At 45.6% G+C, this 25,132-nt stretch overlaps 1 long non-coding RNA gene across 1 annotated transcript; it reads left to right on the top strand.

Annotated features, from left to right (window-relative positions):
- The first annotated feature begins 21,464 nt into the window (after positions 1-21,464).
- On the top strand, positions 21,465-24,235 carry LOC136355948 (uncharacterized). Its single transcript, XR_010740537.1, has 3 exons — positions 21,465-22,145; positions 22,458-22,538; positions 23,677-24,235. It is a non-coding gene; the product is annotated as an uncharacterized lncRNA (long non-coding RNA).
- Positions 24,236-25,132: the final 897 nt, after the last annotated feature.

Raw genomic sequence — 25,132 nt, 5'->3', positions numbered from 1 at the left:
GGGCGGTGGGGGCGGAGGTGCCAAGCCTCTCGTCACCACCCTCGGGCTTGGTCGCAGCAGCGAGGTGGTCCGCGCGCTGCTCCATGCAAGCGAGCGCGACTTTAAGGTCGCCACGGACAGAGATGGGGCCACCGGGGCCCGGCATCTTCATCTGGAGGTAGGCGTAGTGGACCGCCGCCATGAACTTCACCAACGCGGGTCTCCCCAGGACCGCGTTGTAGGGCAGACTGAGGTCCGCCACATCGAAGTTCACCCGCTCCGTGCGGAAGTTGGCTGATCCACCAAAGGTGACCGATAGGTCGATGTGACCCAACGGCCATGTGTGCCCTGGCGTCACACCGATGATCGGTTGAGACGGCTGGAGCACCATCCCCGGGGCCTTGATAGCATCAAAGGCCGCGGGGGAAAGGATGTTGAGAGCCGCTCCTCCATCTATGAGGACACGCCCCAACTTCACATTGCAGATGGTGGGAGAAACCACCATCGCAATCTGCCCTCCCCGGGCAACGCACGGTGGGTGGTCGGTCTGGTCGAAAGTGAGAGCAACCTCCGACCACCGCGCCCGACGCATCGCCTCATGAGTAGGGGCCATGGCCAGAAGCTCTCGCTTCATAGCCTTGAAGCTCCGGCGAGAGACGTGAGCACACGCTCCTCCATCGACGGTGGCAATGGTGGCCCCAGGTTCTTGGAAACCTAGGTCATCATCACCATCATCGATGTCAACAGCGGGGGCCTTCTGCTTGGCCTCACTTCGCCGTTTGCTGGAAGGAACCGCCGGGGACTTGCCCTCACGGCGTTCCTGCCTCCTGTCCTCCTCCCACTTCCTCGTTCGCTCAGCCAGGTTTTTGACTGCACGACAGTCCGCGAGATCGTGGAGGGAGGTGTTGTGGACGGAGCACCACCTGCCGGCGGGGCGCTCCCTGCTGGGAGTACCAGCCTCTTTCTTTTTGTCGCTCGCAGGCCTCCCCTTTCGAGTGGCCCGCGGAGCGCCCTTGACGGCGAGGACATGACCCTCGTCGCCGGAACGGTCCGACCTCTTCTTCCTCCTCCTGTCACGCCGCCCTGTCTGAGCGGCGGATCCGGGGGCGGCCGAAGCTGCCACTCCGGAACCGGAGGAGTTCCATGTCCACGCTTCCTCCTTACGAGCCACTCGGTCCGCGAGCTGAAAAAGCTCCGCGGTAGTCTGGGGCTCTTTGGAAGCGATCTTTTCGAGCATGCGGTTGTGCCGCACGCCCCCCCTGAACGCGTAGATCACCGCGTGTGCAGGGATGCATGGTATAGTATTGCGGACTTGGCAAAACCGCTGAATGTACGAGCGAAGCGACTCATCATCGCCTCGCTGTACTGCATGCAAGTCCGCTTCTTCGCCTGGGCGCGGATATGTGCCTTGGAAGTTCATGGTGAACTGTTGGCACAAATCTTCCCAGGAGTGGACCGACGCGGGTGGCAGGTTCATTAGCCAACCCCGCGCCTGTCCTTTTAGGGCCATGGGAAAGAAGTTCGCCATGACCCTGTCGTCACCCCCAGCGGCCTCAATCCCGGTCGTATAGACCTGGAGAAACTCGGTGGGGTTGACGCTCCCATCGTACTTCTCGGTGATGGTGGGCCGGAACCTTGGGGGCCAACGGACATTCCGAAGACTCGCCACAAAGGCTCTACAGCCAACACCACCGGCCGGGGGCACGGAGGGCTGATCCTCACGTCCATGTCGAGGTGACACTCTGGACGAAGAGGCACCCTCCGTTGCGCGGGGAGTACGCCGGTTATTACGCCGGCGCTCGATGTCGATGCGGGCATCCGGCTCTCCATGCTGATCCTCCCGAGTTGGAGGTGTCGACGAGGGAGTGGCGGCCGAATGGCGCGCAGCAGCCGCCGCTCGCCGCGCCCTCCGCCTTGACGACACGGAGCCGGTGGTAGCGGCGCCGGAGGTCTTGGTGGTGGCGGACCGTCCACCAGCACCCAGGCGCTGCTGTGCCGTCATGACCAAGTTGGCCACGTCGTCCAGCCATCGCTGGGCTGGAGACTCCGGGTCAGGGACGACAGGCGGGTGTCGTAGGAGCGCGCCAGCAGCCTGAAGCGCACCCTGAGGCGTGCTGCCGTCGCCGTAGACGAGGAGGCGACGCTCCCCATCTCGCCGTTCTCCTGCATCACCTGCGACTGGTGATGCCACGGATTTGTCGACCCTCTCAAGCGCCTCCCCCTGCTTAGGGCTTTGGCGCGGAGGAGGTGGGGGAGTACGAGCTCGACGGCGTGGATTCGGCTCCCCATCGTCGCCGCTCACACTCGGAGAGAGGTCGTGCGCTTTTCCTTGCTCGGCCATTAGGCTGAACAAGAAAAACTTGGCGCACACGGAAGAGTCTGAGAGCTCAGAAAACACACACTGAGCCCCCTACCTGGCGCGCCAGATGACGGAGCTCGTGGCTCCTCACCGGGAGACCGCGCAGGCCCCCCTTTGCCAGTTCGGCCGGGGGCTTAGGGTGAGATCTCAAGCTCTCTCTGTATGTGGAAAGATTGCGTGCTCTCAAGAGAACATGAAACACAAGCGATGTATACAGGTTCGGGCCGCTGAGAAGCGTAATACCCTACTCCTGTGTTTTGGTGGATCTGTGTATGAAGGGACTACAAAGTGAGAGCCAACCTCTCCCTCGTTCTAGGCTCTGAATCTGGCAAGAATCAATCCATCCCCTCTCTATGGGCAAGGTCCTCCTTTTATACTTCAAGGGGATACCACATGCACCCTTCCCTTTCCAAACTGGACTGTTCTTTTTCTCTTTAATGGGCGGAGATCGGTACGGTTTTCATCCGGGAGCCCTTCTGATGGGACAGCCCACACCTACCTCCACTTCTGCCGGGGGCAGGCGCGTCGTGGGAACGTGGCTGTCTGTCGATGACGCGACCAGTGCCAGACCGGTCATTCTTGTCCACCACGCGTCAGCTTAACAACGTGCATGTTTGCCCTTCTTCGTGTAATACCTTGCCTGTAATGGTTAGGATGAAGCCTGGTATAAATCTGACCAGGGCTAACGTGCCATCTCTAAGAGATAACACGCTAGCTCCGGCTTGAGACGAGTGCCTAGAGGCTTTCGTCTTGACGGGATGGGGCAAGGCGTGCGTCAGACCGCCAGTCGCCACCTAACCCGTGATCTGACCGGTCTGTGACTGGTCACAGACCGGATAAAGGAACGCGCTGTACTGCGTTGCATGCAGCGTGACACGCTTGACCAGACTGCAATAAATGCTGTTAGGTGAGCACAGCTGTGCTCACTTATCCCATATATGTGGCGCAGACTTCCTTAAGGGGTCGGGGTGCCTCGGCCCTCGGGGCCGGGGCAAGCGCAACCCGACCCCCCCCCCCCCCTCGGGGGAAATCAGGAGGAGGGCGGACACCTCACCCTCGGGCCCGACGTCCCCGAAGGTGCCAGGCCACGTGGGCGATTGCGTCTGCCTCAAGCCTCTGGTCATGATACTCCCGGTCCCATATCACCGACAATCATATTAATTTATATTTTAAGTCTTCTCTAGCTACTTAATTAATCATGCGCTAATAAGATACCTCCTTTTTTTTGTCACACTTCTTTTTGTCACACTTGTTTTTTTGACAAATTTTTAGGCCCATCGCTTGGCATATTGGAGGAAAAAGTGAAACGACATATTCGTAAATGAAAAATGATTTGTGAATAAATCTTTTGTATACGTGTTCTTAACGATCTAAAAGCACCAGTTGAAAAAAAAAACTACGATGAAAAAACCCCAAAATCGAGAAACTTTACTATAAGAAAAGATGCATAACAGATGGATGATGCTTGGAGGGTAGAATACTAATTTTTTTCAGTCCATTGCTAAAAAAGATTTAGAATAAATATCATCTTGCAGATCTGTGATCAGTCTGGATAGGTTATTTATTTGCATAAGCAAAATGTAAGTCTAGTTTTAAGAATAGAATGAGGATCTCTACTTTTTCCACAATGGGTTTTGATTTGTTAGATCTATTCTCACATCCAATAATTTTGGACAGTCTTGTATATCCTTTCTCTAGCTTGATTAACATAATCTTTCTGATAAAGCCCTTTGCCAAATGGGTTTAATGGTTATTTCTTGAAGAAATGTTGGTATATCATTGCTAAAGATTTTTACAGGCTTACAGCTCACTTTCATGCTAGTTGATATGAACCCACTAGGGTATAAGAAGAGGGGGAGAATGACCACAGGGTCGTGCTCTAACCCTAGGATACGCCCCTAATGGGCCCAACTTATAAACAATCCATTCGACCCAAAAGAGGTGACGTAGCACCGTGAACAAAAAATACTCGGTAGTAAAACGACAATTGCGGCTGCTCCATAACTGATATGGACATGTGGCTAGATCCATTTGAAAGTAGACTTGATAAGCTTTCCGTGAAGTACTTGCACGCCCAAATCGGAGTTCGCATGAAGTCGTGGCGGCCATCAGAAGTTGGCGCTGTCCTGCAGTCCGAATCCAACCCGCGTGAATCCTCTCCCCTTTGTATCCTCTCCATTGTTCCTGAATAAAACAAGAGTGCACATATCTCCGGGGTATAAAAAAGTGGAACATGAACTCAAGAATGAACTCTCCTGATAGTTGATTTGACGTGCATGAGCGTGGGTAATAGGACCATGAAGTTGTACTTGTGGGGACGTGGATGTATCAATGGTGTTGATGTCCTCATCATCCTCCCCTTCTTGCATTTTAATCGTCCTCGACTCAAGCTCATCTTCTTCTCCCAAATACGACTTCAAATCTGCAACGTTAAATGTGGAACTAACCCCAAAATCTGCAGGCAAATCAAGCTTATATGCATTCTCATTAATCTTTGCTAACACTTTAGATGGTCCATCAGCTCTAGGCATCAATTTAGATTTTCTCAGATCAGGAAACCATTCTTTTTGCAGATGCAACAAAACCAAATCTCCAGGTTCAAAATTCAATTCCCTCCTACCTTTGTCACCAGCAAACTTATACTTAGCATTCATGCGCTCTATGTTTTCTTTAGTTGTCTCATGCAGTTTTAACATCAACTCAGTACGTTGCTTAGCATCAAAATTCAATTTTTCAGAAGATTGCAAAGGCATCAAATCAATTGGAGCACGAGGCAACAAATCATACACAATCTGAAATGGGCACAACTTTGTAGCAAAATGCAAGGAACGATTATAAGCAAATTCAATATGAGGCAAGCATTCTTCCCACATCTTAATATTTTTTCTTCAAAACAACACTGATCATAATAGACAAGGTTCTATTCACAACTTCAGTTTGTCCATCAGTTTGGAGATGACAAGTAGTACAAAACAAAAGCTTAGTCCCCAATTTGGCCGACAAAGTTCTCCAAAAATAGCTAAGAAATTTAGTGTCACGATCAGAAACAATTGTGTTTCGCACACCATGCAAGTGAACAATTTCTCGAAAGAACAAATCAGCGATATGAGTAGCATCATCAGTTTTATGATATGGTATAAAATGTGCCATTTCAGAAAATATATCCACAACCACAAAAATGCTATCACGCCCCCTCTTAGTCCTAGGCAATCCCAACACAAAATCTATTGAAATATCTTCCCAAGAAACAGTAGGAACAGAGAGAGGCATATACAAACCATGTGGATTTAAGCGTGACTTAGCCTTTTGACATGTAGTGCAGCGAGCAACGAATCTCTCCATATCTCTTCTCATATTTGGCCAAAAGAAATGACTAGCAAGGATGTCCTCCGTCTTCTTGGCACCAAAATGTCCCATCAAACCACCTCTATGCGCTTCCTGTAACAACAACAAGCTAACGGAGCTAGCTAGAAGGCATAGCCTGTTAGCTCTAAAAACAATCCCATCATTGAAGATGAATTTGTTCCATGTTCTTCTATCCTTACAATGCAGCAACACATCTTTAAAATCAACATCATGCGCATATCGGTCTTTAATAGTTTGGAGGCTAAAAATCTTATAGTCAAGTTGTGTGAACAAAGTATATCTCCTAGACAATGCATCAGCAATGATATTTTCCTTCCCTTTCTTGTGTTTGATAACATAAGGAAAAGATTCAATAAATTCAACCCATTTAGCATGTCTACGGTTCAGTTTCCCTTGATTACGAATATGCTTCAAAGACTCATGATCAGAATGTATGACAAATTCCTTGGGCCACAAATAATGCTGCCATGTTTCTAAAGTTCACACAAGAGCATACAATTCCTTATAATAAGTAGAATAATTCAGAACAGGCCCTCCCTCCAGAACCGAATAATTCAGAACAGGCCCTCCCTCTAGAACCGCGCAGCCCAGCCCAACCGACGGGTGGGCCCACTTACACATACCACGCCGCTTACACTTTCGTCCTCGCTTCGTGTAAAAGGGTTAACACGGAAGTGACATGGTTGGAGGAAAGAGGCCTTATAAGTTAGTTCCACTTATGCTAAACTAGCAAGGTGGTGCTAAACATGTGCACACAGCTCACATGGGCAACACAGGCCTCATCCTAATTGAGCCAGGATGTCACATACACCCCTCCCCCCTGCCCCCCTCAAAGGACCCGACATCCCTGTTGGTCCAACTTACCCAGCCACACAGGCAAATGTCCAGGAACACGCCCCCTCTTAGCGCACGTTTGTTGTCACACCCCGAAGTTTTCCTCCCTAGTCAAAATTGCAATTTATAATTGACCCCAAGAAAATGCAGAGGAAATCAGGATAAAACCCTAAGAAAATAATACAAATAATAATCGGATTTGACATGTGGAATTTTTCTTGAATTCTACATGTCGAAATTCATTAACAGGATTTTTAGTGAAATTTTCAGAGCTCTAGAAATAATTTTAACCAAATAAAAATCACTAAAGTGCAATTGTTAATTCCAGGGAAAATCCTTTTTCTTTTTCTTTTTCCTTTTTCCCCTTTTTTCCCTCCTTTTTGTCCAATGGGCCGTCGGCCCATTTCTCTTTTTCCTCCCCCTCCTCTCTGTTGGGCCGGCGCAGGCCGAGGCCCAGCCCGACAGCCGGCCGCCCGCCCGCCTCCTCTCGGGGTCGCCGACAGGTGGGGCCCACCTGTCGGACCCGTCTCCCTCCTCCCGCCGATCCCGCTCGTGCCGCCGCCGCCGCAACCGACGCCGCGCCCACGTCTCCGCCTTCCCCGGGCCACGTCGACCACGCCCGCGCGTGCGCCGCATTCCCCGCGCCCGTTCCCCTCTCTCTCCCACTCGCGCCCGCGCCCGAGATGGCCGGGATTCGAAAACCGAATCCCGCCTCTCTCTCCTCCCCACTCCCCCACGTCGGCCGTCGAATCCCGCCGCTCCCGGCCACGTCCGGTTCCCCCATCCCCTATTTAAGCATCGCCGGCACCCCCTCTCGCTTTTTCCCCATTGCGCCGACCTCTCCCGAGCCCCCCAACGCCTCCGCGCCGTGCAACCACCCGCCGCCGCCGCTTTTGCTACTCCGGCCGCCGCTAGCCGCCGCTAGGCTCGCCGCCGTCTCACGCCGTCGCCGCCGTTAGCTTCGCGCGGCCGAGGTCCACCTCGTCCACCCCTCCTCCGTCGAGGTTCGTCGCCGGAACCCCCTCCCCACGTGCACGGGTGAGCGTCACCTCTACCGCCGCCTTCGGCCATGGATCCCGATCGCCATGGTCCATCTCTCTCTCTCTAATCCCTCTCTTCTCCTTCCTTAGGGCACGCCGGAGCTCGTCCGCTATCCGACGCCGTCCTCCCGTGACTTGCCGTCGCCGTCCGCCATCGCCTTCCTCCGCGCCGGCCACCCTCGGTGAGGCATCCCCTCCCTTCTTTTCCCCCTTCCTCTCCTCCTAGAGCCGCTTGCCGCCGCTCTCCGCCGCCGGACGATCGCCGTCGGTCGTTGCTTTGCGCCGCTGCCGCATGCGCGCCGCCGCCGTGTGAGCGCCGCGCCGCCGGCGCCATGGTCGCCGCTGTCTCGCGCCGCGCCCGCGCGCCCCGGCCGCGAGGTCCCGCGCCGCCGTCCGATCTACCCTTGGGTAGATCGGGGCCGTCGGTTCGGCCGCCACGTGGCGCCGCCGCCCCTCCTTTCCCCGTGCCGCTGACCGGTGGGCCCGCGCGCCGCCACCCCCTTCCTCTCTCTCCCGGTCGCTGACCGGTGGGCCCCGCCTGTCGGCGCCGAGCCGCGCCCCCTCGCTGACGTCAGCCCTGGTTAATATTGCGCAATAAATGATTTAAGGTTTTTCTTTTATAGTAATAAACACAGTGAATCTTCTAAAATTCATAACTAATTCATCCGAGCTCCGTTTAAGCCCATTCAAGTCTCAGTAAATCAAGGAAAATGTGTAGAATCCATTAAAAATGGTTTTGTTCTCTGTTTCAGTAGTCTTATAGCCTGTTTGCAATGTTTGCTTTGTATGTCGTTAGATTCCGATCCCTCCGACGCTCCGGTGTACTTCGAGATAGTCGCCGAGGTCCCTCCAGCAGCAGAGCAAGGCAAGTCATGCTTGTCACTTGATCATATTGATCCTATATTGCAAATGTCCTAATGTTTTCTTTCAAATATCGCATTTGTTTTGCAATTATACTATGGGAGGGTTACCTATTGTTACAGCTATGCCTTTTGATACCATGCTCCTTTGTTAGCTTGGGTTATAACATGATTAGATTTTGGACTAGGAATTGCTTAGCCATGCTTAGTTCAACTAGCACACATTGGGGATCTTATTTAAAACCTAGACTATAGGTTTATATGATAATGTTGGTTTAATACCACCGCTCTGGTGTTGGTTAAATAAAATGAACCACATGGTGGGCTGTGGGTGCATGGTTTTGCTAGTCGCACCCATGGCAGTTAAGGACCGGTTCGCGGGATGCCCTGGAAGAATTTATCGTACTTACCACAAGCCAGCGTGGGCAACGGCTGGGCTTGTAGTGTAGCTTTCCTCTAGTCGACGCATCCAGGCAAGGGTGGGCGTGATGGAGCGGGGCGGGCCCTGCGACGGCCTCTGTCGCTTCCGGATTCACCTAGGCACGAGAGGGGACTGCCCGTCGCCCGCTGGGGACGGGGGTGAAACCTGAGGTGTGGTGTGCTTGGCTAGAGGGGGTTATGCGAAGGGTCCTGTCACGGCCTCTTTCCGGTATGTCGTGGTGACATGTCGGCGCACGGAAACGTGTCGTGGGGCTGTGTCTTGTGGGTACAGTTGTACACCTCTGATCAGAGTAAAACTATTCGAATAGCCGTGCCCGCGGTTATGGGCGGTCAACCAGATTCACCGTGATTAGTCTCACCCTAGTGTAATCTGTTGAACTTGGATAGTTCAGGTGGATGGCTGGGCCTGTCGCAACGTGGGTTAGCGTTGGACAGCGGATGTTTAATACTGCTTAATTATTACAACTGTTTTCGCATTAAATTCCTGTTTATAAATGCCAGTATTTATGCAAATGAACCACTCTAGCTCTTCTTTGTTAATTCCCTGCATCATACCCCCATCCCGGTATGACTTGCTGAGTACAGTGGGTAGTACTTAGTCTTGCTCTATTTTTCCCAACCCCAGAGGACGGGTATGTGTCAGATGAAGGTTTCCCCGAGGAGTAGGCTTCGTCCGTGCCGTCGAGGATGCCTGTGGAGTGGTGTTCCCGCTGCGGTTTAGTCAAGGCTTAAGCTCCAGTTTCTTTTGTTTTCCGCTGCATTTTTGTAAGACCTTTATAATGTTTGTAAGACGTGGATCTGTATGTCAACATTGTCGTTTGTGTACCCCGGCTGGTCCTGGACGGGGGTTTTAATACACATTCTGCTTGGAATTCTATTCGGGAATTTCTGGGCGCGACATTTGTACGCCATATGCCATGCCATGTGCCTCACATAGAGCCCACATGCGCCATATGCCTGCACACTGACCCGTGCGTGCAATCGCGAGGGTTAGCTCTAATACCATTTGTAACAGCCCTCCCTCTAGAACCGCGTAGCCCAGCCCAACCGACGAGCGGGCTCACTTACACATACCACCTCGCTTACACTTTCGTCCTCGCTTCGTGTAAAAGGGTTAACCCGAAAGTGACATGGTTGGAGGGGAGAGACCATATAAGTTGGTTTCACTCATGCTAAACTAGCAAGGTGGTACTAAACATGCGCACACAGCTCACATGGGCCACACAGGCCTTATCCTAAATGGGCCAGGATGTCACAAATATGCAACAAGTTTTCCTTCTTGTAGCAAAACACCACCCAATCCAATCCCACTAGCATCACATTCAAGTTCAAAAGTCTTTTTAAATCGGGAAGTTGGAGCAGAGGTGCATGGGTCAACTTATCTTTCAAAATGTGGAAGGCGTTCTCTTGTGATGTGCTCCAAGTGAAAGGCACTCCCTTCTTTGTAAGCTCATTCAATGGTGCAGCAATGGTGCTAAAATCCCGCATAAAGCGGCGATAGAACCCCGCGAGTCTTAGAAAGCTCCGCACCTGTGAGACCGTTTTAGGAGTCGGCCAACTCTGAATTGCCTCAACCATGGCTTGATCAACCTCATTCCCCTTTGGAGTAACAACATAGCCAAGAAACGGGACTCGTTCGGTGCAAACACAGCACTTCTCAAGGTTACCAAACAAACGTGCAACACACAAAGCATTAAAAACAAAATGTAAATGATCAAGATGGTCCTCTAAAGATTTACTATAAATCAGAATATCATCAAAGTAGACCACCACAAATTTTCCAATGAAAGGACACAAAACCTCATTCATCAACCTCATGAAAGTGCTTGGTGCATTAGTTAAACCAAAAGGCATCACTAACCACTCATATAACCCAAAACTTCGTTTTAAAGGTTGTTTTCCATTCATTCCCCAACTTCATACGAACCTGGTGGTAACTACTATGCAAATCGACTTTAGAGAACACAGTGGAGCCACTCAATTTATCAAGCATATCATCTAACCTAGGAATAGGATGACGAAATCTAATAGTAATATTATTAATAGCTCTACAATCAACACATATACACCATGATCCATCTTTCTTTGGTACCAAAATCACCGCAACCACACATGGACTAAGAGACTCACATACGTACCCTTTTATCATGCAATTCCTGAATTTGACGCTGAACCTCCTTGGTTTCCTCAGGGTTGGTTCGGTATGGCGCACAGTTGGGTAGTGAAGCACCTGTGATCAAGTCGATTTGATGCTCAATTCCACGCACTGGTGGCAACCCCGGTGGTACTTCCTTGGGAAACACATAAGAGTACTCCTAAAAAATGTTAGAAACAGCAGGGGGGAAAAGAATACTGCATATCGTGAAGTGAAAACAAAGCATTTTTGCATACCGAAGCATAGGCAACCGAAGGTAAGGCAATCAATTCATTAATATCAGATTTAGTAGCAAGTAAACACTTTGTTTTCAAATTGATCTCAGTTTTCTTGCCAGCAGATTGGGCATTTTTATGACTCCCACCCTTGGATTTGGCAGCTTTAGCAACATCAGCATGCAAAATATCTTTAGGAGACATGGGATGCAACACAATTTTCTTATCATGGTATAGAAAAGAATACTGGTTTGACCTACCATGATGCATAGAATCCCTGTCAAATTGCTGAGGTCTACCTAGCAGAATATTACATGCTTGCATGGGCACAACACCACATTCAACATCATCATGGTAATTTCCAATTGCAAAATTAATGTACACTAGTTTTGTTACCTTTGCCTTACCACTGTTGTTCAGCCATTGATGTAGTATGGATGTGGGTGCGGTTTGGCGCTGAGTTCAAGCTTCTCCACCATCTCGCTGCTAGCCAAGTTATTGCAGCTACCTCAATCAATGATCATGCGGCAAGAACGTTATTTGATGACACACTTTGTTTGGATCAACGTGTGTCGCTGATTTTGCTCCGCCTTCTTCATTTGTGCGCTGAGGACACGCTGCATAATGAGGCTCTCATAGTGATCCGCATCTTCAGCCCCAATATGCTCTTCAGGTGGCTCATTATCTACATGGTCAGCCTCAAGCAAAGCAAGTGTATCCTCATCGAAATCACTAGTAGACGAGTACTCACCATCATTTTTTACTACCAAAACTCGCTTGCTAGGGCACTCACGCTGCACATGCCCAAAGCCCTTGCAACGGTGGCAGCACTGAACATCTCTTGTTCTGCCCGTGAATGCCATTGAAGAAGCACTCGCTGCTGGCTGAGCATCCTTTGTCGTAGAGCAAACTAGAGGGCCATATTAGTGTAATCTTTGTAGTCTATGATGTCATAAATCTCGCGGTTTAAACCACCCAAAAATCTAGCCATAGCAGCGTCCTCTGTTTCCTCTAAATTACAACGAAGCAAGCCCATTTGTAACTCCTGATAATATTCCTCTACACTTTTTGCACTCTGTCTCAATTGTTGCAACCTATTCAGCAAGTCACGTGCATAGTAAGAAGGAACAAATCTTGCCCGCATGACCCATTTCAAAGCATCCCATGTTTGTGGCATGTAATTAGGAATTTTCTTGCCATGTTCTATCCACCAAACCGAAGCAAACTAAGTGAACTCACTAGTAGCAGCTTTAACTCTATTGTTCTCAGGAAATTCATGGCATGCAAACTTTTGGTCAACAGCAATCTCCCAAGAAAGGTACGCATCAGGATCATATTTCCATCAAAAGGATGTATCTTAAATTTAATTTTAGAAAAAACATCATCATGGTTGCATACCTCGTGTCGGCGGTGACCGCCCATACCTCTACGATTGTTGCATAGCGGTAGACAATCACGAGCATCTCGCTCATCTTGATCAGTGATGAACCCTGAGTTCCTCTCGACACTCAAGGCTGTTGTTGGCCCGATCTTTCGGTGAGTTGTGATAACTACGATTTGGGAGAAACGTTGACGATCCGACTACAACCGTACGAGACGTTGTGTTGCGCCTTAGCGTTCAATACACCTCTCCGTGGATTGTTGATCTTGCCGGTGCAGATCAACCCTATTCCTGCAAGCAAATCGAAGAAACAAGCAAGAACAAGATAAAAGCAATCTAATATTGCAAATAGGAATTTAATACAAATGATAAGTTGGGGTTCCGAAGAACAAGCAGACGGACGGTCTAGCCGACACGCGCGCTGCAAGCAAGTAGCAATGGCTAAACTTTAATCTATCAAAACCCGCGATACCCTGAAGGGGTACCAAGCTATTTATAGAGATAGGAGGACCCTAGCTCGTTCGCCACCTGATTGGGGCGCACCCTACATGGGCCCCACTTGGGCCGGGGTCCCAGACGAAGTTACAAGCCCATAGGCCCATTACAGGTGTCGCAGCACCTTGTTTCTTTAGTTGCTGCCCACTGAGATGGAATTTGGTAATGAGGCTTGATGCATTGGAAAGAGGACTCCGAGAGCTTTCCATCAAGTACTCACGGGCCGAAAACGGAGGTCGTATGGAGATTCGGCGGCCGTTTGAAGTCAGCAGTGTAGTAGGTGGCCGAATCGGATTCCAGCACTTGGAGGACTTGAACTTGATATCTTGTTGTTCATCCATGATGTGAGCAACGGATGTATCCGTAGTAGCCTTAGTCACATCATTCAGTATCACCAGTATATTCATCCTCTAAATTATCATCGACGTACTCACCATCAATGTCATCTTCATTACGCCCACCATTGCCTCTAGCATTGAGATAATCAAAATGCCTCACAAGAGCAGCAAGGCTAATGTCAATGCGGGCGATCAATGTCTCCAACCCTGTAAGCTTGGTGTTGGTGGTGATCTGCGTGGACTCCAATTGCCCAATCTTCTCATTTGTCACCTGCAAATCTGCATCAAGTCCTTCTGTGTGATGCTTTGCTTGCCTTGTAAAATATTGTATGATGCCTTTGGTGCATGGGGAATGAGACGCACCCTCATCATCTTTATCCTTGGACCTGCCATGGTTAATAAAACAAGAGCAACAAAACAACATATGAGGTAATTTAAGCCCTACGGCTATTGGGATGTAGCTTTTGCAAGGCGCTCACTCTCAGTTCACTCGAAGCCTGTCTCACAAGCTCTTACCAATTCTTACCTTGCCCATAGAATGGGATGGCAACCCACAAGTCTGCAACCATAGAACGAGGTGTATCGGTGCCGTAGCAACAAGACCTGTCAAGCTGTAGTCGGGTTTGTGGTGGAGCTGGCGGTGGGCTGAAAGTAATGCGCAAGAAAAAAAATAGATAACCACGTTAGCCAAAGAAGTTGAATAATCACTCAAGGGTGGTACAGTGCTGGTCCTAGGCTAGCCGAAGTAGAGACGAGAGCCTAACCACAAAGGACGCCACAAGACAAGCCCAAACAGGAATGATAACAAGAAGGTGGGGATGACAACAGGGATTTGGGGGGGGGGGGGGGGGGGCAGGAATGCTCACACAAGTTCGGCTCCTCTTCTTCTTGTTTTTTGCTTTCTCTCTCTAGTGCTGAGGAGAGAAATGCGACTTTTTATTTTTCTTTTTTTGATATTTTTTTCACAACTCACAGCACACTGGAACCAACCACAGAAATTCTTAGCTCAAATGGACAAATTATGAAGCATGTAGAATTTTTCAAAGTTCTACCCGAAGGGGTCCTGAAGCTTCTCGCCTTGGAAACAAAATTTTGCAAGTGGAATTTGGCGATTTTAATTTTGCCAAACATAGATTGATTTGGCTTACTAGATTGACCGATAACATTGGACCATTAATATATCTTCATAGAATTAAGCATCGTTTTGGATTTCCACCTCAAGCTATATATACATTGGCTAGACTGGTCAAAATGGGAGCAACGATAGCGCCTTTCAGTCGGCACTTCCTTCCTAAGGGGATGCAGGACTGACAACTATACTATATAGGCTGACGGGGCTTGTTTAGCCTAGTCCTACCTCGATGAAGCTGGTGATTGTGAAGTTGGAGTTGTGGTGTTGATAGAGCGCAATGTACGTAATGATGACATGGATCCAATTAACTTGGGCTTCGGTGCAAGTCGGGTTACATTCCTAGTTCTTCTTTTCGACGGGCTAAGCCGCCTGATCATAGGTGCAACGATGGGATGACAATGACGGTCATTACCAATGTAAAAGGAAACAAACTCGTTATGTGTTGAGCTTGCTAGTCTTGTTGTAATAGTTAATTAGGTTTGCTAGGTAGTAATTTTGGTGTGCTCAGGGTTTTGAATCGAGATATTTCTCTTAATTAACCGAGCATGTACTTAAATGCCCTATCGTTTAGTTTATTCGGAGAATAAGCCAAGCGACATATTTTTAAAAAAAATTGTAAATAAAAATTTTATATATGTATTCTTACTTATTAAGCAAAGACTAAAAATAAACTTCGATTAAAAAACCTCGCACCGGCAATTTTGACCTGAAGTCCGGAGGGAAAAAAATAATAGTAAAGCATGGCTACGTGGAGCCTGAGGGAAAAAAATAATAGTAAAGCACCCTTAACCATCCACCCGTTGATCCATCCATGTCTCTCTCCACGCTATGGGCACGCATCATCAATTCATCATCATATATCCCCCCATGCCTAGGACCATCGATCAGCGCTGCGACCACAGCCACTAGCCCACTACTAGTAGCTAGATCGATGGAGCAATCAAGAGAGAGACGAATGTGTGATACAAATGCTGATAATAAATCCCATTTATTACTGGTCATACCTCTTCTCCCCAACTAAGCAACTAATGCTTCAAACATTATTAATCAACGACCACCTGCTAGCTTAATTGACCAGTTTAGGGGTGTTTGATCCACGGGCGTAAAGTTTTGACACACCACATCGGGTATTATATAGAGTGTCGCATGGGGTATTTGGACGCTAATAAAAAAACTAGTTACATAGTTCGTTAGTAAACAGTGAGATAAATTTATTAAGCCTAAATAATTCATCATTAGCAAATATTTACTTAGCACAACATTTTTAAATCATGAAGTAATTAGGCTTAAAAGATTCACCTCGCAAAATTAGTCGCAATATGTGCAATTAGTTATTTTTAGCATATATTTAATACATTATGCAAGTGTTCAAACGTTCGATATGACAGGGTGTAAAAATTTTGTGTAGGAACTAAACAAGGTCTTAGAGCAAGTTTAATAGTATAGCCAACTACTAACTCCAAATCATCTATAATCAATTTAATAGCCAATTTATATAATAGTTAACTACAAATATATACTTCTACATTATTAATATCGGTCCCATATGCCATACACACAACTACTAACTCCAAATCATCTATAGTCAATCTAATAGATAATTCATACAATAGTTAACTACAAATATATACTATATCACTAACAGTCCGTGCTGTAGCTAGCACAAATATTTACCCAGCTTCTCTTCTCTCCCATCTTTTATCTTCTCCGCATGTGCTTATAGCTGATTTATAGTTTGTTATTGTACCTGATCTTAGGCTGAATTCGTTTGGATCTTAAGAGACGACAACTTCTATAATTAAGTTATAATTAGTTAAGTATTAGTTGTTATAAATTTAGCAAATAAGTCTATTTGCTTTTAAGAAGACTTCTATAAACAAAAAAGTTTTTTTAAAAAAAACCACACTGTCTAGAAGTTTGTTTAGAAGCTTACAAAGGCTCCGTTCGTTCACAGGTGATAGGGGAGATTATCACTCGTTTTCCACGCGCACGCTTTTTAAACTACTAAACGGTGCGCTTTTTGTAAAAATTTTCTATAGAAAATTGCTTGAAAAAATTATATTAATCCATTTTTGAAGTTTAAAATAGTTAATACTCAATTAATCATGCACTAATGGCTCACCTCGTTTTACGTATCTTCCTAATCATCTCAATCCTCTCTCCCTCCAACACAGCCAAAGCGTGCTAATGAAAAAAGAGAAAAATTACCACCTCAAACTCTGAAGCGACCTCAGCCTTCTCCGATCTATGATCCATTCATCCATCTGCGTCGCTCTCTCGCATAGTACATATATCCATCCGCTTGCAATTTTGCAAACATGCATTGACAGGGGCACAGGACTAAGCCTAATTACTAGCTAGTGACGGATTAATCACAACTACTAGTCACAGATCAAACACGAAGCTAGAGCTGGTTTAATTTCGATCAGCGACCTGCATGCGTGCCTGTCTCTTGAAAAATGATCGACGGCGACCGGCTCCCCTCATGAACTCGATCCTTGATTTCGTGTTCTAGTCAGGGAGACGTACGTGTCAACTGCATACGGAACAGCGGTAATGCATTAATTGCAATTAATCACGACAATAAATAAACCGTTGTCGGCTTAACTACAGAGTTAAATGGAGCTAGTGTACGTAATTAAAAAAATACATTAATGAATGTGAATTTATTTTGGAGATTATTGTTAATAACCATCGTTTTGAAGGGGCGTTTAACTATGTTGATGTGTTTACCATAAGTAAATTTTCTACACCTACAATTATTTTTTTTTCTTCGATCCTTCATCAAATGGTTGGTTTTGCTTTGAAAATACACAGCAAAGTTATTTGTGAAAAATGAAGAAAATGAGAATATTTTAGATGATCGACAAATTTGGAAAAGAATATCTGGACACTAGATAAATCATAAGCATAAAGTAAACATAGAATAGAAGTTCTTAGTCATAATTTTTTTAAAAATATTTTGAATTATAATATATTTTCAGTGTCACATTTCATTAGGCGGCCACTACAACAAAAACATTAGATAAAGTCACTTTAGTAAAAACGGTTTTTAATTTGCTACTAAAATCAGAAGTTCCATATCTTAGAGATATCAGAGGTACTTTTAAAATCGTCTAGAATACTTTTACTCTAGAGATAATTTAGAGGTACTATTAAGTATGTTTATGAAATTTTTGTTGTAGAGGCGTCAGTTTGGTACGTTAAAATTCGCCTCATATGTAAAGGTATTTTTAAAGGTGTTTTAACATAAGTAGAGACACTTCTTCAAGTACCAACGTATGCTAAGCAATTATATATAACTATTGCAAGACACACATTTATAATAATGACCTGAGATTAAGATGGGTTAAGATGGTTAGTGCATTAAAAAAATATTACTCAAGAGGTAATGTGTTTAAGGATTTGCAAGGGATAACAATTATTACTCAGAAGTTGCCGCACACATGTATCTAGAAAGTGCCTCTATTTTCTTATATAGACATTTTATAAAATACCTCTTGGTTTCAAGAGATAATTCGCTAAAAACACTTATAAGACATCATTTAAAATGCATCTACACATCTTTCGCCCTTTCAAAATTGCTGGTAGGGTACCCAACCCAATTTTCACCTTCTCTCCATCCACCTTTGCACTCCTATGAAGTCCTCACAAGTCTTCACCAGAGTTTTCAATTTCAAAATTTTGGAAATTGTTTGGCCTACATTATTTGAAATTTTGACTGATTTTGAATGAATTTGAATAAAATTTAACCAAATTCACAAAAAATGCAAAAAAAAAAAATTTGGGTGAAATGTGGGCTTGCCATGGGGGGGGGCGAAATTACCGAAAATTCAGAAATATTGGAAATTTTGAACCGAAATTTCGAAAATATTGGAAATTTCAAACCGAAACTTTAAACCCTGGTCTTCACACATATCTACAAGTCTTCCTTAACTCTCCTCGGCGTTCACCCATCTCCACCAATTTTAGCCTATCCCGTTGAGTCTTTGACTGTCTTCATTGGTTTATACCTATCTTGCTAGAAAAACTAATATTTTTAGGGTTAATTGAATCCACGCCATTATAAATTTTACTGTTTTGAAATATACCATTACAATTTACCTATTTGGAGTCATGCCATTATAATTTGATAGGTATTTAAATTGTGTCACTACTTACCCTTCGATACATTGAAATTAAATTTTGGACTGGATTGCCCTTTCTTCTTCCTCCATTCATCCCATTCTCTCCTGGTGCCTCTCTTCGTTGGTTCGTCCTATCTCTTCCCCACTGATGAGCTCGACGAGTTCCGAGCGACCCAGTGGATGCGGCAGCTATGGCAAAGCACCCTAGCCAGGATGAGTATGACGACCTCGTTGGTGGTCGGATGCATGGGGGGTTGATCTCGTTGGTGGAAATTACAGCTCTCGACGAGATCTACAATTTTATAGGTGATAACTTTTTCATTTGAAATCTTTTAGATATTCAAATCTATGATTTAAATCTCAGTTAGGTAGGCTCAAATGGAACGATATGCATTTTCTAACAGAATTGATGCGTAGGTGAGTTGGTAAAGGAGAGCACGCGTGAAATAAATAGATAGGATGATAGATTAATATTTGAACTTTTAATTTGGTACGTAGAACTAATGCCACATATGGAGTGGTGACAATAATTTTTATTATAACGATGTGAAGTGTTGCAATATAATTTATTACCACTAAATAAAAATAGTTGCAATAACCTATTACCACGTTATTTCTTACCATGGCTAGCAATGATTTTAAAATTGTGGCAACATGTATCTATTGTCATAATTTTAATATTGATGCCACGATTTTTTTCGTGGCAACAAATGATTTTTCTAGTAGTGAGAGTTATGGCTTAGACCTTTTATGGCAGATCTCGGTGCGCAGACTCCTTTTTTTATATATTTTTAGAGAGAGAAAATTAATATATGATCTATTTGAAGCTGCTACATGTATGCGAATGATGCATAATTACTTTCGCATCGGAGGAGTTGCTGCCGATCTGCCTTATGGATGGATCGATAAATGTTTAGATTTCTCTGATTATTTTTTACGAGGAGTTATTGAATATCAACAACTTATTATACAGAATCTCATTTTTTTGAACGAGTTGAGGGAGTTGGTTTTATTAGCGGAGAAGAAACTGTAAATTGGGACTTATCAGGCCCCATGTTACGAGCTTCCGGAATACAATGAGAGTTATGCAGCTGGATAAAGATGCACATGAGCAAGAAATGAAGTCGGCCAGGAAATCTGGCGGCACCGGTGGTGGTCTACCGTGGCCCGGTCTCCACGCGCGACCTCGTTACAGCGTGCAATCGCCGGAGCTGCAGCGGAAGCCCCGCTTCCTGCTTCTGAGCCCTGCCAGGTGGCCCGTCGCCACCAACGTCCATCGTCCACGGTGCAGCAGTGGAATCACTATTTATTTTTTTTTCCCGTTCCACTACCCCAGCTGCTATTTCAGTATTTCGCTACCACTTCCAAAGCACGGATGCCTGCCATTTTCTTGCGATTAAGCATCTAGTAAATGCAATCTATTCCGCCACTAGTTAACCCCACAGCACAGAAGAATTAAAGCTACTGAAGTCCTCCTGGGCACAACTAGCTCCTCCCCGGGCTTCCCTAAGCGATTCACCCTCCACGGGGGCATGCGTGAGCTACCACGTTCGCATCCTCCCTAACACCGGCCCCTGCCACCTCCACGCGAAGCAGCAGCCATCTGCAACACAAGCGACGAGTCGAGCAGATCCGAGAGAGATGGGAGGAAGATTGGAAGGAGAATGGGATGGATTAAGGAAGAAGAAATGGGTAATTTTGTCCAAAATTCTCTTTCAATGTGTTGAAGGGGTAAGCAGTGGTATATTTCGAATACTTGTCAAATTATAATCGTATGGTTTTAAATAGATGAATTATAATGATATATTTTAAAATCATGAAAATTATAATAGCACGAATCTAATTAACCTTTTCTTATTAAGGATCAGAAAGATATGGATAATACACTGATACTGTAACATCAATTATAGGATGAGTGAAAACTGGTCAATGGTCACTCATCTTTTACAATTGCTCGAACAGAAGTAAGTCATAAAAGTTCGAATCGAAGGAAGCCGATCAAGTTCAATGCATACAACGAGGTTCGATATATGATCCGTACGTCAACATTAAATTAACCTCCAGTTTGTTAGTCTTCTCATTTGGACCTATAATTACGACTGTTTAGTAAACCCATTGAATAGGATGGAGATGGATGGCTAGTCCCGAGGACAATGTTTTCACTAGATCACTGTCACATCCTGATTTTCGTTTTAGAATTTATAAATTATTTAATAAATTATTATTAGAATTTATATTAAATATTCATTAATTTATAAGAGAAGTTAAATGCGGGAAATAAAATTTCCTAAATATAAAGCATGGATGGATTTATTTTTTATTAAATTCTCCATAGTTAATTATACTCTCTGGAATTTTCTCGGATTTCTCGGAGCTCAATTCCTAATTTTAATCATACAAAGAACATTTCAGTAATTATCCACATATTAAATTAATAATTAAATGGTCTGTTTTTAATATTCCTAAATACTTTGAGTGTCCAAGTATGTTCAAGAATTTTCTTGGAATTATTTGAGCATTGGAAGTATTTTTAACAATTCAAAGATCATTTCAGTGATTAATTTAATTGGAAAAGTAATTCAAATCCCCTTTTCCTTTTCCGGCTGAAACTGGAAAAGTTCACCTTCAGTCCTCGGCCCATTCTCCCTTCCTTTCAGCTGGCTTTATTCCTCCTCTGAAGTCCATTTCTTGTCCCTCCTTCAATCGGGCTGGAGAAAAAGAAGCCCAGTCAAAGTCTAATTCGCGTCCCTGCTACAGTGTCGTCTTCAAGCTTGGACATAACCCGTGCAGCCGCCGAGCCGTGTGTACCGCTGCCGATTCCTCCGCCCGATTCGCTCGATTCTCTGAGCCGTTTCTTGAATTAGTTGAGGGGAAATATTCTTCCTATCCTCCTCTATCTTTTCCCCCAAGAATTGGACTTTATCCCGAAGAAATCAACGCGGAATCGAGCTCGATTCGAGTTTATCTCTCCACCAAACCCAGGTTTTCCCGGCGCGATTCCTTGCGTTCCAAGCCCGATCTCTCTCCCCACGCTAGCCATCTCTCTCCTCCTCCGGCCGCCGCTCCAGCCGGCTATAGCCGTCGGCTCCGCCATCACCGGTCAGCGCCGTCGCCTCCATCGGGACCGCATCGAAGAGAGGAAGAGCGGCCTCCACTTCCCCGAAGCCGAAGACAACCGGAAGGCCATTGCCGACGTCAAACCGATCTGCTTCGCCTCCATCCGCGCCGTGCCGTCGCCTCGGTCGTCCCCGACTTGTGCCGCCACCTCCCTCGGCATCGCAGCACCAAGGAGAAGCCCGTCCACCCCTCCGTTGCCGCTGCTCGTCGCCGAAAAGCCGCTGCCGTCGTCGATCAGTACCTTGCCGCCTTCGGAGTTTGTCGCCGGCCGTCTTCCGTCTTCGTTCGTCGTCGTGCCGCCCCTCAGTGAGTTCCCCGCGTCGTGCTCGTCGCGTTGGTGCCCTCCGTTCTCGCCGCCGTGACCTAGATCGCCGGTGACCGTAATGTCCCGAGAGGCCGTTGATGACATCATCGATGATGTCATAAAGCCCTTTTCCCTTCTAAAAATAAATCTTAAAATCAGTTTAATCTTGTAAAATTCATAACTAATTCATATGAACTCGGAATGAGGCCGTTCGAGTCTCTAAATTCATCTAAAATCATGATCTACATGTTTGTTTATTTTTTATATACTGTTTATTTGGTTTTTATTAGTTTTTTCTCCGTTTTGCGTGTTAGCTTGCTGTTTCCGTCGTTGCGAAGGTTCGTGAGTGCGTCGGAAGTGTTCAAGAAGATTAATTGAAGACCGATTATTGCAAGGCAAGTCACACAGATACTAAACACAAATCCTTTGAGCATGTTGATCCTATATTTAAATTCTCTATTTATTTCAACTGTGCATTTATTTTCGAATGTCACCGGGTGGTGTGAACCTATTCCTTTGTTATGGCCAATTTGCATTGATTACTTTATTCCTTGATATCTTGGGTAACAAATTGATTAGCTTGAACCTTATATATTGGTTTGGTTCAGCTAAAAGCTATAAATATATATAATTGCTTAGCCATGCTTAGAAACATTAGCTCATTAATGGGATGAATCATACTACGTTATTATTTATGATTATATTTAATGGTAGCTCACGATGGTTAATCGTGTTATGATAATTAATTGATAATTAAAACTTGTCAATGGTGGGTTGTGAGCACATGGTTTTGAAGGTCGTGCTCATGACAATTAAGGACCGGTTCGCGAGCTACTGTTGTGAGACATTAACCGTACCAACCACAAGCCAGCGTGGGCAACGGCTTTACCTTTTGTACAGCATGATTCATTGCGGGGCACCAGACTGAGAAGCGGCGAGAAGTCCGTGGGGGTCGCTGGGGAGTCCATGCCTATGGTTATATTTATAGAGGGGTGATTATGATCCAGGAATGGTGCACTGTGGTGAGTTGTGTTGTGTAGGGGGTATTGTCACAGCCTCTATTCGGGTACTTTCCAGTATCGCGACGCATGGTAGACATGATGTTGAGGCTGTGTCTTGTGGGTACAGTGGTACACCTCTGGCCAGAGTAAAACTATTCGAATAGCCGTGCCCGCGGTCATGGGCAGGTTGAGCAATGTTTTTCGTGGTTAGTCTCACACCTCTCACAATAATTATTGATGCTATAACTGGTAATAATTTGTTTAGCTCCTGGTTTAGAGTTAGATCTGTACAGCCGGGTATGGTTATTCAGGATGGTTGGGCCTGTGCAGCATTGGGGTGCTGTACAGTGTTGGTTAAAATTGATGATTAATTACTCTACTGTTTTACTACTCTTAAATGTTTGCTAAATGCTGCTTTTGCAAATGAGCCTATATTATGCCATCATTTGGTATCCTTGTGCACTTGCATATTTGCTGTGTGGCTTGTTGAGTATATCATATGCTCATTCTTGCAATAATCAATCAACCTCAGTTGAAGAAAAAGGATCCAGAAGGAGAAGACGTTTGGCTTATATCCCAGTTGAGCTGCCTGTGGGAGTGGAGCTGAAGCCATCGCTAGACCGTTAATTCCGCTGCTGTTTTTTTTCTTCTGTAAGTATGTAACGTTATTATTATGATGGATTTGTATATTAAATTGTCAGTTTGTGTACCTCGGCTGATTCCTGGACGAGGGTTTTATGCACAAATAAGTTCGGAAATTACTAGTGAATTTCCGGACGTGACAACCACCTTCAACTGGTAGGCCAAAGTATGAGGCCTAGTGGCGGAGCCATCTCTCGGGCAGGTCGGGCGACTGCCCGGGTTTCGCCGGTACCATCTTTACTATCAATAGCCATTGACATCTATAAAGATTAATCGATCACCGAAAAACACTATTAATCATCCGGACTTTGATGGCATCGCTGGCTTCGCCACTGATGAGGACCTTACATTAGCATATATAGAGTGTGCGATTGAACTTATATAGGCTTTTGTGGCACTTGTGGATCATATAGTTCTTGTGTGGTCATATGTGTTGACTTTTGTAGCTTTATGTTGACTTGTATTGTTTTAGTCTCGGTGTGTCCTCTCTAGTTCTGGGGGTTTTATATTTACACCCTTGGATGCTCCATTGTCTGGATAGAATTAGGGAGGCAAATATAGATACGATCCGAGTAAATCTTATAAATTTATAATGCTCGAGTAGGACTGTTTTTCTTTTCTTATCGGAACTCTTTCCTTATCTACTTAAGTCCTCTGCCATATGTATAAAGCTTGATTCCATATAGAATTTGGTATACGACCTGGTAGGCCTCGTCAAGCCATATTTAGAACCGATACTTGCGTACATGCATATACCTCAATAATAATTCTATATACTTTCTCCATTTATTTTTATCGTCGTATTTTAGATTGGCACCAAGACCAATGAAAGCACACGTGCTTATCATCCTATTCCCAGGCCAACGGGCCATGCATGCCTCGGCCCATGCCCCCACGTCGTACTAAAGGCTTTGACTCCACCCACGCTCGATCGTTCGCATCATTGCCAGCAGGCAGTGCCCTAGACGAAAATTGGATTGAGTATTGCCCGGGCTCATATTGCCAAAGCAAAATTCGAAAATTGAACTTCACAGGTTCATTGGCCCTAATGGGGAGGGGGGGTTGCAGAAAGCAGGGGCGAAGCTAGCATCAAGATAAGGGGGAAGACAAGGGGGTATACTATCATTGAAAATCTAGAACATTTTATTACAACACTGTATATTGTAGTCTTTTTAAGTGAGAAATTAGGAATTTAGAGGTTCATGTGCACCCCCAAACACTGTATAGCTTCGTCACTGATTTAAACATGTGAGTGTGTTTCTGTTATGCAAGAATGGTTGGGGGTGTTTCGTATTACACATAGACTATTTTTTTAAAGTTAGCTTGCTAAATATAAATCCTTATAT

The sequence above is a fragment of the Oryza sativa genome, chromosome 4, assembly GCF_034140825.1.
Source record: "Oryza sativa Japonica Group chromosome 4, ASM3414082v1".
Taxonomy (NCBI): domain Eukaryota; kingdom Viridiplantae; phylum Streptophyta; class Magnoliopsida; order Poales; family Poaceae; genus Oryza; species Oryza sativa.
The sequence above is the reverse complement of the archived record's forward strand: the minus strand, read 5'-3'. Positions and strand labels throughout refer to the sequence as shown.